This window comes from Apium graveolens, unplaced genomic scaffold (assembly GCF_009905375.1).
Source record: "Apium graveolens cultivar Ventura unplaced genomic scaffold, ASM990537v1 ctg9037, whole genome shotgun sequence".
Lineage (NCBI taxonomy): Eukaryota > Viridiplantae > Streptophyta > Magnoliopsida > Apiales > Apiaceae > Apium > Apium graveolens.
The window spans coordinates 161-14,286 of NW_027421685.1; the positions used below are offsets into that span (position 1 = coordinate 161).

The 14,126-nt window shown below is 33.4% G+C and overlaps 1 long non-coding RNA gene across 1 annotated transcript; it reads right to left on the reverse strand.

The window, feature by feature from the left end:
* Nucleotides 1–3,548: 3,548 nt before the first annotated feature.
* LOC141705566 (uncharacterized) lies at nucleotides 3,549–6,600 on the reverse strand. Its single transcript, XR_012568397.1, has 4 exons — nucleotides 6,105–6,600; nucleotides 4,509–4,656; nucleotides 4,080–4,230; nucleotides 3,549–3,813 (listed from the first exon to the last, which is right to left on the reverse strand). It is a non-coding gene; the product is annotated as an uncharacterized LOC141705566 (long non-coding RNA).
* Nucleotides 6,601–14,126: the final 7,526 nt, after the last annotated feature.

The window sequence follows — 14,126 nt, forward strand, 5'->3', positions numbered from 1 at the left end:
AATTTATTATTAGGCTATTGATACGACATGCGCAATTATTTTTAATATTAATTATATAAAAAGTGTTTTATTTTACATTAAAAAAATAATTTTACATCAAATATTATACCTGTCTCTGTCTTTTATCAACCAAACCAATATACGAGACGAGCGAGTTAATCTTATATATTGTAATATATATTTTTGTAGAATCCAATTAGTGCTACCATCCAATTATTGTTGAAAATTTCCTTCTCCCACTAATTAATTAATAATTAATACATATGAATTCTAAACCTTTAACACATCCAAGACATAATGATTCTAGTAAAATATATATCATTATTGATAATAAAAAAAGGAATAAGATCAATTACAATAAAGAATAAAACATCAAATATTAAGTTAAATCTTATGTAAGTTGGATGTACATTCATAAATATAATAAACATGTATTTAGATATTTATCTAAATTCATCATTAATTTATATGCATAGTCTTCCATATGATATTGAAGACTTATAGTGTTATTTAGATACAGTATCTAAAATACATATAGCAAAATCATTCATTAACTATATATGGATACACATGTATATGAAGACTTGTATTGTCATTTACATACACATGTTACGAATCACATATAATTTTTATGATAAACAAAACATATAGCATAATCATTCATTAAGTAAATGGAATAACTAAATGGAATAGGATGGTTAATAGTAAATATGAAATGTCATGTAATTCTTTTTAAGTGAAGTGAGTTATCAACGGCTACGGAAAATAGAATATCAACGACTAATGATATGTTGGGTGACCAACATCTCCTTATATCGAAATGTGGGGCTCTCTACCACTGTCGCGCATATTTATGAGTTTTATACGAATGACATGCTGTGCAACCATGGTATCAGAAGGGGACAACCATTTCTCAGACAGGGACTTGGTAGTGGATAGGGGATTGTTGGGGTGTCCGACATCTCCCCATAAGGAAACATGGGTCTGCCTGCTACACTATAAAGTTATAGTTCCACCTTCTCCATAAATATATGTTTTTGGCATAATGTTAAACGCTAGGATCCTAACATGACAACAGCTCATCAACTACTAAGAAAATTACCCTATCAATGGCTAAAGTAACAATGAGCAATTGACAGTGACTTAACAGAGCATAAATATTAAATCTAACAAAGCCCATTGGTATATAGAAGATCTCATTTTGAAAATGGGAGCATGAAGAAGAAGAAGAAACACTGTGTTTTAAGCATGACAAATTGGAGGGTTATTCAAAGTAATGCATCAAGATAAAATCTACTCTCATTGGTCAAGTCTCATGGGAAAGAATGCAAAATCAATATTACTGGATTTAGCAGATTGTGCATTAAATTGACCATGCTTAGTTAAGACAACTGTCTTTGAGAGAAATAGTGTAAAAAGAAACTGTGATATTCTTGTAATTTGCACAAATTATTTCTTCAATATAACTCAGGTGGCAAGTGAAGAGAAAACCACCTGAAATTTTTTATATCTTCTTTTTATTTCAGTTTAGCAATTGTTCAAGTTTGAAAAGGTTGAAATTTATAATTTATATTCAACCCCCCTTCTACAAATTACCCCATTATTTGTTGTTAGTGGATAACAATTGGTACCAAAGTACGCCTTCAACTAACAGAGGTTTAAAGATCTTAAATCTATAAAAACAATCATGAGTAAGAAGGATGTTGGTGTGAAGATTTCATTTCTCGACACGAAATTCTATTCTCACTAGAAAGTGAAGATGAGACTTCACTTAATGTCTCAGGATGAGAGCATTGTCAAATGTATTCCCAAAGGTCCTCATATTTTATTGAGACAATCACATGACTTGCAGCAGCCGATGGAAAGATTGGTGTTGACATGATAGTTGTGAAGAATTCAGATGACTACTCAACAGAGGATCTGGCAGAAGTCAACAAAGAGAATATGACTATAATTATCATACTTAATGGTATATATTCTGACATGTTTGAATGTGTTATGAACATCTCTCGAGCTAAAGATGTTTGGGATACCATTCAAACTCTTTGTGAAGTATCTGATATTCACAAGAGAAAAGAAGATGTAACTTCTCATAAAAAATATGAGAATTTTCACTTTATTCTTGGTGAAGGGTTGAGTGAAACATTCAACATATTCTAAAAGCTGTTGAATTGTCTAAATTCCATGGTAAAGTCTATCAAGTCAAACACTCTAGTCCAAAGTTCTTAAGATTTCTTCCAAATAAATGGAAGTCAACAATTGTCTCAGTTAGAAGCTCATATGAATACTGGTAATACTCTTTTGACATATTTATAGAATCTAGAAGAATTATGAGCTAGAGATGCAACAGGACGAGTAAATTGTAAAGTGCCAAAAAAAGACAGATTTAGAGCTCTTATTGCAACAAATCACTGTGAGGAGCAAATGGAAGCCAAAGTGCAATTTACAACCATTGAAGCTGAAAAATCAAGCCAAAATCATCAAGGGGAAAAGCTAAAGCTATTGGAATTGAGAATGACTCTTCCTCAGCAGAAGAGCTAGAAGAGCTAGATGAACATATGCCTTCTCAGTCAAAAAGATCACTAGATCATAAATAGCCAATTACAATAAAAAATATTGTTATAGGTCCAAAATATGATGCTGTAGAACCAAAATATTCAAAGGCAATACTTTTATGGTGTTGGTTTTTTCGATGTTGTATTTTGAGTCAATTGCAACACCATGCTTTTCTATGCCAACATAATTTTTTTGTTGAAACAAATTGTAATAGCAACAATATTATTATCCTATACAACCAGAGTTATAAGTTGCCTTTGTGTTAAACATCCTGAAAAATATTAGTGAGACCTATAGTGACACGTCAGTTGCCAACAATGTCACATTAGTACATGTGGGGCCCACATGTGCCACATCATCACATGTGGTGCTCACATGTGCCACATTAACATATGTGTGGCCATATGTGCCACATCGACACATGTGAGGCACATACTTCCACGTCAACACATGTGGTGTCATGACTGCCCCACTAGTAAAATAACTTTTGGCAAATGCAAAACACACTAGCAACATTTTTTAAATGAACTATTACTTTTCCCAATACTTTATAGAAACAATAGAAACACTTTAATTTATATACATAAAAATAAACAATTGATTTTTAAGATACCAGAAAAGTAAATCAAGGTGAACAATATACTACTTAGTAGCCCAAACAATCTTGATTCAACCAAATCATCCAACTATAAGAATTTAGTTCACCTAATTTACGGTAGTCATTTCTTTCCGATATACAACTAAAGAAAAATTAAGAGAAAGTTATCCTCGACAAGAAATTGATTAAAAACCAAAAACTTCTGAGACATGCTACCAGTCACCAAGATCAACATATTTCATTTTTTCATCAGTTATGCCTTTTTGATGTTCTGCTGCTATAAATATAGAAAATGATATTGACAATGTTAATATATTAAATAAAAATATGTCAAGTAAATGTTCTACAACTTGACTTAATCCTTTTTATTTCTTGGAAATTTGCAATGAAAAGTGTTGTGCAATATGTAACAAGAGATTGCATGTAAAAAAAATTCAAAACTATTTATAAATAACAACTTAACTGCTTAAAACAATATTGGCACAATCTGGGAACTTCACTCCTTGATAGCTGCTTTGACTCCAGATCCTATGGACTCTTATGGACTCTGGCGCTTTATAATTAAAAAGTAAATCCGCACTTGCAATAGATTTAACATCCACACTACCGCCAAACTTTTTAATAGAAGCCCTTAATAAGTCAAGATAATTATTTACTTCCTGCAATTCCATTATATCTCAGATCGTTATACAACCCTCGGGATCCCTATCACAACACAATGCTATTTAGTAATACACTATAACCAATCACTCCGGTTAATAACGACTATAGTTAATAATATGCACACAATATTTTTAGGTACATATCGTTTAATGAATTATATAGGGTAATAATTTGTAATTATAATTGTTCATATTATTGATCAAGTACAATTCCAGTATATCTCAGATTGTATACATCCTTTAATTGTTCAAATGCATTTTACCTGCAACTGGTCAAGCTGGGAGTGTACACCACCATCACTCAACAGCCTAATGAGGTCCAATGTGCCACTTTCAAAAGATTCCTTAATGTACTTAAATTCATCTCCTTCAAAAAGCTTTCCAGACTCCAGAGCAAGGTCGCAGAGCTTTGTACTATAAACAAATAAATTCACAAAGTTAGGAAGATTAGTACATACTCAAAAATAGTTCATTTCAGTTCTCCAACTAACATTAAATTAAATAGTTTAGTTAAAAAATTGGAGCCAGATTTAAATGTGAGTCTTATCATTGTTTTTTTTCTAATTTGTCTCATCATTGTTCTGTTGTACCTAGACTTGTCCCAAAATCGAAATGTCAAATCAATCTCAATTCTAAAATTGGAATTCATCTGTTGACAATTAATTCTATCAAAATTCTTTAAGAAAAATTACAAGAAGAGGAACAAATTATCCTTGAGCAAAAAATGCGTCCTGCACCGAGAGCATTATGACCAAACTCAATGTTAACCATATCATCCTCGGTAGGAAGCCCCTCAGCAATACCATGTGCCCTCACCAATCTCTATTTATCAGGTGCACCCTTCACATCAAAACAAAGAACAAACCAATAATTATTTATAAACACACACAACTCCGAACAAACAGAAAAACAAAACAGAATAATTGTCGATCATATTATTTATAAACCGATAATATGTGAATAGTCAAGTAAAATTTATATGATGTTACATACTGATCATAAGCAAATAACTAGGGGATCCTTCATAATTAATTTATAATGATCTACAAAAAGAATTATGCTAATTGATTTCAGTAGCTTAGTTATAATTAAAATAATAGAAGTTTTATTGTCTTTGTTTATGACGGTAGATAATCTTAAGAGATGAATTCTTATTATTTGTTAGGATTTTACTTGGTCTTGAACATGTTTTTTTTGACGTAAACATGAAGTGTTAACATCTCTATATAAACAATTTAACTCTTAATTATTTACGACTTTGATTTACTCCACTGACAAACATCAGCTGTCAGTTCTGAAAGTACTCTTTCCTTTTAATAGGTTATTGACTCATTTCTCTTGTTAAACCCTTTTTCATCTATTAACCCTGCCTAGCAAATATAGTACGAGAACTAACCTCCCTATGCCTAGCATTTTCAGCACCTCTAAAGACCACCATGTGCCTAGTATCATGTTATATAAGTAGAATTACTTTTCAGCCTATGAAATCTAGAGACCAAGCAGGACAATATGAATCTTGCCCAACCAGGACAGTGTTATGGGTCCAGCCCAGAATAATTAAGGTTTGGTCCAATATATGTGATACAGATATCACATTAGTGCTGACCTTTGGTTAGAGCAGAGAGAGAAAAAAAAGGGTTTAACGAAACTGAGCTCAGCCGCTTCAAGTGATCTGATCGAGGAGCAAATGTGGTCTGATTTGGCTGAAATTTGGACAGCTTGTTGGCACTACAACAAAAATCACTAAAATCTACCACAAAAAATCGGTGGAATTTAGCTATAATCGACCATATTCGGTGGATTTTAGTAAATAATCGAAAGGAGCAAGTTGATGGCTTTTAAAGGGGTGGAATTTAAGTTTTGCAGTGGAATTTATTTAAAATCCACCGGATCTTTGGTCGCTTTTATAAAATTGAAATTTTCAAATTTTAAATTTTTTGAAAATTTGAATCTCCCGCCCCAGATCAAATTACACCAAAATCGGTGGACTTTAACATAACATATTTCAAAAAAAAGAAGAAGAATTCAGGCGTGAAGAACCATGTTTCTGCTTCAGGTACAGATGGACGAGTTAACTCAGTCCAGAGTTAAACACAAACCCTTCAACATATACAGATTTAACTACACAATATATATGGCTACCAGAGACATATCAAATAACTTTAAAACTGAATTCATAATTTTAAATAAGATTATATAAACAATTACAATTTGTATATTGAACAGTCATCCCAATCTCCAAAAGTTCACTAGCAACAAAGAAAAGAAAAAATATACACAACTATTACTTGGAGATATCTTGTTGTATGCTTCTACCGTTTTCATTGTTTTGTCTCTGCAAGCAAGCTGTTTTTTTAAGGAGTTCACCCTTTCCTATCATCCGGCTTCTTTCAGAGGCATTAAGCTAGACCGAAACCGAAACCGAAAGACGGTTCTGATCCGTACGAGCCGTTAGTTACTACTGGTAAATGGAATAAAAACGGTTACGACTTAGATAATGTGTTTGAGTGTCCGGTTTGTGGAGGTGGTTTTACGGAGGAGGAGGAGGTGGAGGTAGATAATGTTCGTGATGAAGGTAAGGGGGATAGGGAAAGTGAATTCGAAATGTGTGTTGGTGCATATGTGTCGGGGAAGCCTAATGAAGGATGTGTTGATAGTGGAGGGTGTAAAGAATGGGAGTTTGCAGGATGAGTGAAAAGAAATGAAAGATATAGGATGAATAATAGGGTAAAGATAACACTGAGGTATAGCAGTGTGTGGTGGTTTACTATTGGTTGGTTTAACATCACCTGGATTGGTGAGTTGGCTACCTTGCTATGTGATGGATTCCATGTTTATTTAAGTACTGTAAAGTGCATGTGGCATTGTATGCATTATTTTAACCAACTTGATCAATCAACTAATTGACCATTACATCAGCAAATTATTTAACAAATCACAAACTACTTTCTCATAATTAGTATTAGTGGTTTATGAATTATTTAAATATATTTCTTTTTTCATTAAAGATATTGTGCATCTAACATTATTTTTCATTATAAATTTTATTATATTTAATTATAATTTATATTAATTTCATAAAATAATGAAATATGGATAAAATAAAATATTTTTTTAACTTAACTTTAATATAAAAGCCACCAAATTCGGTTGTTTTTGTAGTTTACACTATTTGTAATTTTAAGAGGGAAGTTTCCCGCCTATTTATGTTGAATTTGACCAAATAAAAAGGACAACAACATTAAATTCCACCGACTAAAAGCGATCGATTTTAAATTCCACCGTATGCGGTGACTTTTATTCATTAGTTAAAGAAAATACTTGTTGACCTTAAATTTCACCAAAATCGGTGGAATTTAAGGTCGGTGGCTTTTAGTTGGTGGATTTTAGTTATTTTTGTTGTAGTGTGGGACTCATAGTGTTATATTCTGAATGGTTGGATCGTTGATTTGAGCTTCTGATTGAGAGTTTTGGCTAATTAATTGCTGCTGGCAGATTCTCAATTATTTGGTGATTTCTTTCTCATTTTAGTCTCTGTAATGTTAGTCTCTTATGTATGAGTTTGTTGGTGGGTTGTGAACCTTTGTAAGACTGATTTGGGTTTCTTTAACCCTCAATTTTATCGTAATAAGAGAAATATAAAGGGTGGACTCCTTACACGTCCCGTGGTTTTTACTCTTCACATCGAAAGGGTTTTCCACGTATAAATCTTTGTGTCATTTAATTTATGTTGGTTAATCTTCTGCGTTATATAGTTTGTCATTGGTGAATATTTGTGGTGAATTGAGTAAAGCTATTTGGTTGATTGTTTTGAAGTATTGTATCTTGCGTATTTGGCTGTTTAAATCCCTACAACTTGGTATCAGAGCTAGGCTTCTTTATTTAACTGTGATATGGATTCCGGTAGTGGTACTTCGAGGATAAAATTGACATCAACCAATTATTCAATTTGGAGGCCGATGATGGAAGACTTGTTAAATTACAGAGACTTGTTTGATCCACTTGAAGTAACTAAAAAGGCAGATAGTACAAAATCTATTCCATCCAAACCAGAAAAGATGGAAGATAGAGATTGGGAAAAATTGAAGAAGAAGACTTTGGGAACTATTCGACAGTGGGTTGATATTAGCATATTCAACCACGTTTCTCAGGAGTCAGATCCATATGAATTGTGGAAGAAACTAAAAAGTCTTTATGAAAGGAAGAGCGCTCACAACAAGGCTTCATTGATTAAGAAACTTGTAAATTTAAAGTTGAAAAGTGGGAAATCAGTTTCTGAACATCTTATTGATTTTCAAGATATTATTAACATGCTGACAACTATGAAGCTTGTCTTTGATGATGAGCTGCGTACTTTGTTCTTGTTGAGTTCTTTGCAAGATAGTTGGGAAACTTTGGTTGTGACCGTTAGTAATTCTGCTCCTGTTGGTGTGCTTTCTTTATATATGATAAAAGATCACATGTTTAACGAAGAGACTAGAAAGATCATGGAAAGAATCAAGACACACAAAAGGGTGAAGACGAAAAATACTATTTCAGCTGTTACCGAAAGTTATAATGATGTCACCTTAATTTATACAGCTAGTGAGTGTCTTCATGCTGATAGTTCAGATTCAGAATGGCTTGTGGATACAGGTGCTTCATTTCACTGTGTTCCTAAAAAAGAGAATTTCCTAAACTATCAAGTTGGTGATTTGGGCAGTGTCAAGATGGAATATCAAAGTTCAGCAAATATAGTTGGATTAGGTGATATTCGTATGAAGACAAGTATTGGGTGCATGCTTACTTTAAAGAATGTACGCCATATCCCTGATCTGAGTCTAAATTTATTATCTGCAAATGTTCTTGATAAAGAAGGATACAAGTATACTTTTTGTGATGGTAAATGGAAATTGTCCAAGGGTTCAATGGTTCAATGACTGTTGCTTGTGGTCAGCTGTGTTGTTCCTTGTATAAAACATACTTGGAAGTATGTTCGGGTGAATTGAATGCAGTTGAAGAAAATAACTCTCCTAACTTGTGGCATCGGAGATTGGGATACATGAGTGACAAAGGATTAAAAATTTTAGCAGGTAAATCATATATTCCTGTTAATAAATCTGTTTCTCGTGACCCTTGTGATCATTGTTTGGCAGGAAAACAATATAGAGCTTCTTTTGCTAAAAAGTCTATGAGAAGACAACAAAAGTTTGATTTAGTATATTATGATGTTTGCGGTCCTATTGAGGTGGAGTCTTTGGGTGCAAGCAAATATTTTGTTACTTTTATTGATGATGCTACTTGGAAGACTTGGGTATATGCTAAAGAGGAAAAGTGAAGTGTTTGAGATTTTTCAAAACTTTCACGCCTCGGTAGAAAGGGAACAGAAAGAAAGCTTAAATGTCTTTGAACCGATAATGGCGGGGAGTATACTTCCGGTGAATTCAAAAATTATTGCTCACAACATGGAATAGACAAGAGAAAATAGTGCCCCGTACTCCACAACATAATGGCATCGCAGAAAGGATGAATCGAACCATTGTGGAGAAAGTGAGATGTATGCTTAAAATGTCTACTTTACCAAAGACATTTTGGGTGAAGCTGTAAATTGTGCTGTGTACTTGATCAACCGGGCTCCTGTTAGTGTTTGTGCCCTAGAGACTACACTATTATGTTTATATTATGAAACATTTGGATTATTAATTCTGATTATATGGATTATTCTTTAGTAATTTATTATACCTTTATTTTCTACGATAAGATGTTAGATTAATAAATGTCCTTGGAATATGATATAATTTTATATCTCTAAGTACGTGACTTAGAAATGAGATTATGAGAATAGTATCGATATTCCTAAAGATCCCTAGTCGAGTATTATTATTAAGGGACAATAATAATGCATTAAGACTAGTGTGAATGTTGACTGATAATCACATCTCATTGATCATAGGTATAGTGATACTAAAGTCAAAACACAGGCATATGTATTATATACATGGTGCTGGAAGACCCAATGTGAGATTCTACATGTCTGTTGTGTCATAAGTAATTCTCACAGTGATAATGATGTATTGGTCCTTAGACTTGAAATCATTATATTTCTATATGAGAATTAATATACTTTGGTTGCATTAAAAGTTACCTTTGACCGGGTGATGATAAAAGTGTATATTGGGTATATTATGAATCATATGAGAAATATGAATGATCTAGAAATGATTTAACCCTCCTATTTTGGGAGTGATATTATTGGCCTCTTGTTTGAGTTAGACTATAAATGTATGGCCATGCTCAAATGTTGATTTGATGTTATAGTCTACTCATCGATCAAGGAAACCTGGATTAAATTATGAAGAGGATGACACATAACATGCCTCGAGTTTAATCTATAATATATGGTTAAAAGGATTATTGTACATTGTACATTATACACAAAAGGTTTAATCGATCACCGATTTAATTATTATTACTTGGGTAACAATGATGTATTACTAGATGCTGCTCATTATTTATGATTTTAAATTAGATTTAAAATTGTTGCCAACGTAATAATAACCTAAAGGGTCGCACAAAGAATGATTGGAGGATTATTTAATTTAAATTCAGATTTAAATTAAATGTAAGTAATTCGAATTATTTGTTATTAATTAAGTGTGACTTAATTAATTAAATAAATAGGACATTCGAATTTAATATTAAATCCGAAATTAAGTTATTGGATGATTAAGTGAGACTTAATAATACAATAATTAGAATTTCGAATTTAATAATTATAATAACTCTAAAATTAAGTTTAAAGTTGGAGGCACAATAGCTCTTGCCTATATAATATATTTTTCTAATAGAATTAGGGTTACACGTTTTATTTAATAAAAAATATAAACCCTAGAACTTGAAGAGAGATAGAGAGAGCAAGAAGGCGGCCTCAAGAATGTACTAGTACACACCCATTCTTCGGGCAATCATTCGTGTGGATACCTTCAAGGCGTAGATCGTTCCAGCGACGGGCTACGTGGTGATCATTCAAGACTTCCATCGTTCCATTAACGTAAAGCTTCTTAAGGTAAAAATACTGAACTACGAATTAAATATTATTTTTGCATGGATCCTGCGGAGGGTTTCGATTTTTTAAGAATTAAATTTATGTTTTCGTTGCGTTTATGTGCTAAAAACCCTTCAGCTCCTTCGGTCCCTCTTGATTTTGATATTCCGGAAAGAGCCTGGAGAGGTGGTGATCCTACTTACTCACACTTGAAAGTCTTTGGATGTAAAACATACATGCATGTGCCAAATGAACAGAGATCAAAATTGGATTCAAAGACTACTCCTTATTTGTTTGTTGGCTATGGAGATGAAGAATATGGTTTTAGACTTTATGATCTAGAGAAAAAAATGACAATCATAAGCAGAGATGAGATTTTTTGAGCACGAAAAAGGTGCAGACTTGTTGAGTACAAGGTACAACTCTACTTCAGATTTGTGTTTTGAACTTGATGATCCTTTCCTTCCCCTACCTCTATTTCAGTTGAGCAGCCAACAAATGATGATTCTGAGGCTATGAATGGTAATGCCGAGGATGCACAATTTGATATTAATGATGATATACCAGATTATCATGATGATGATGTTACGACTAACTTTGATGATACGACACATGATGTTTAAAATGAAGATGAACGAGTTCATGAATAAGGGGAGCAACACGTTCCTCAAACAGAGGAAGCTCAAGTACGAAGGTCATCAAGAGAGCAAAGACATTCTATAAAATATTCAAGTTCAGAATTTATTTTAGTTACCGAGGAGGGTGCTCCAAACAATTATCAAGAAGTATTGACACATAAAGAGAAAGATCTTTGGCTCGATGCAATGAGGGATGAGATGTATTCTTTAAAAAAGAATGAAACATATGAACTAGTGAAGCTGCCCAAAGGCAAGAAAGTCTTGAAAAATAGATGGATTTTTAAGAATAAGGTAGATGGTGAGAAGATAGTGAAGCATAAAGCCAGACTTGTGGTGAAGGGATGCAACCAGAAAAAGGGCCTTGATTTTGATGATATCTTCTCTCCAGTTGTCAAGATGACTTCTATTAAAACTGTGTTGAGTTTAACTGCAAGTCTTAATCTTGAGTTGGAGCAGCTTGATGTAAAACCCGCATTTTTACATGGTGATTTGCATGAAGATATCTACATGGAGCAACCTGAAGGTTTTGAAGAAAAGGGGAAAGAAAATCTTGTTTGTAAGTTGAAGAAGGGTCTTTATGGGCTCAAGCAGGCACCAAGGCAATGGTACCGAAAATTTGATTCATTTATAACATCAAATGGTTATCGAAGAACTCTTGCTGACCCTTGTGTGTATTTCAAAAAATTCCCCGGAGGTAATTTCATAATCCTTCTTCTATATGTAGATGATATGCTAATAGTTGGACAAGATGCTAAAATGATTAACAACTTAAAGATAGAGCTGTCTAAGTCATTTGATATAAAAGATTTAGGTCCTGCAAAACAAATTTTAGGCATGGAAATTGCTCGTGACAGGAAATATAGAAAAATGTGGTTATCTAAAGAAAAGTATATTGAACGAGTGCTTGAAAGGTTCAATATGAATCATGCCAAGCCTGTTAGTATACCATTAGCTTCTCACATGAATTTGAGTAAGAGGGATTATCCTAAAACAGAGAAGGATAATGTAACTATGTCATTCATTCCTTACTCTTCTGCTGTTGGTTCCTTGATGTATGTTATGGTGTGTACAAGGCCGGATATAGCACAAGCTGTTGGGTTGGTTAGCCGATACTTATCTAATCCGGGTAAGGTTCATTGGAATGCTGTAAAATGGATTTTCAGATACCTGCGTGGTACTTCCAAACTAAGTTTGTGTTACGGAGGTGAAAAAATAATACTCGAGGGATATACGGATGCAGACATGGCTGTTGATCCTGATGGTAGAAAATCTACCCCGGGTTATTTGTTTACATTTTCAGGGGGAGCCATTTCTTGGTAATCCAAGCTATAAAAATCTATAGCTTTATCGACCACTGAGGAAGAATATATAGCAGCTATGGAAGAAAGTAAGGAGAAGCTATGGTTGAAAATGTTTCTCCATGAGTTGGACTTGAAGCAAACTGAATATGTGGTGCTTTGTGACAATCAAAGTGCTATGGATTTAAGTAAGAATTCTATGTATCACGCTCACACCAAACATATAGATGTTAGATATCATTGGTTGCGAAATATGATTGAAGAAAAGATGTTAAAGCTGAAGAAAGTCGATACGAACAAGAATGGTGCTGATATGATAACAAAGACAGTTCCAGCAAGCAAGCTTGAGTTATGTAATAAGCTTGCTGGAATGAGGTTTAAGTGATGAACGAATTGTTTTTCCTATCTTCCCCGTAATGGGCTGGAGGGGGAGATTGTTATGGGTCCGGCCCAAAATAATTAAGGTTTGGTCCAATAAGTTTTTGGCCCAATATATGTGACACATATATCACATTGGTGCTGACCTTTGGTTAGAGCAGAAATAGAGAGAGAAAAAAAAGGGTTTAACGAAACTCAGCTCAGCCTCTTCAAGTGATCTGATCGAGGAGCAAACGTGGTCTGATTTGGCTAAAATTTGGACACCTTGTTGGGGACTCACAGTGCTATATTCTGAATGGTTGGATCGTTGATTTGAGCTTCTGATTGACAGTTTTGGCTAATTAATTGCTGCTGGAAGATTGTTAATTATTTGCTTATTTCTTTCTCATTTTAGTCTCTGTAATGTTAGTCTCTTATGTATGAGTTTGTTGGTGGGTTGTGAACCTTTGTAAGACTGATTTGGGTTTCTTTAACCCTTAATTTTATCGCAATAAGAGAACTATAAATGATGGACTCCTTACACGTCCCGTGGTTTTTACTCTTCACATCGAAGGGATTTTCCACGTATAAATCTTTGTGTCATTTAATTTATGTTGGTTAATCTTCTGCGTTATATAGTTTGTCATTGGTGAATATTTGTGGTGTATTGAGTTAAGCTATTTGGTTGATTGTTTAGAAGTATTGTATCTTGCGTATTTGGCTGTTTAAATCCCTACAGACAGTACTTGATCTGTAAAGAAAGAGTAATTCTCATTTATTCGCTTCTCTATATAAATATTTCATGTTAAACTATTCGATTCTTTGAATCAATTTGCATATACCACTGTCATTTAATTCGTTAAAACAATATGCATGTACTACGCCAAACCATTGGATTTTTCTTTGATATATAGGGAATATATATGTACACAAGCCAATTTAAAAGTTTGTATAACAACCAGAGCTAAATGCCAACGAATTGAACTCTAGCAA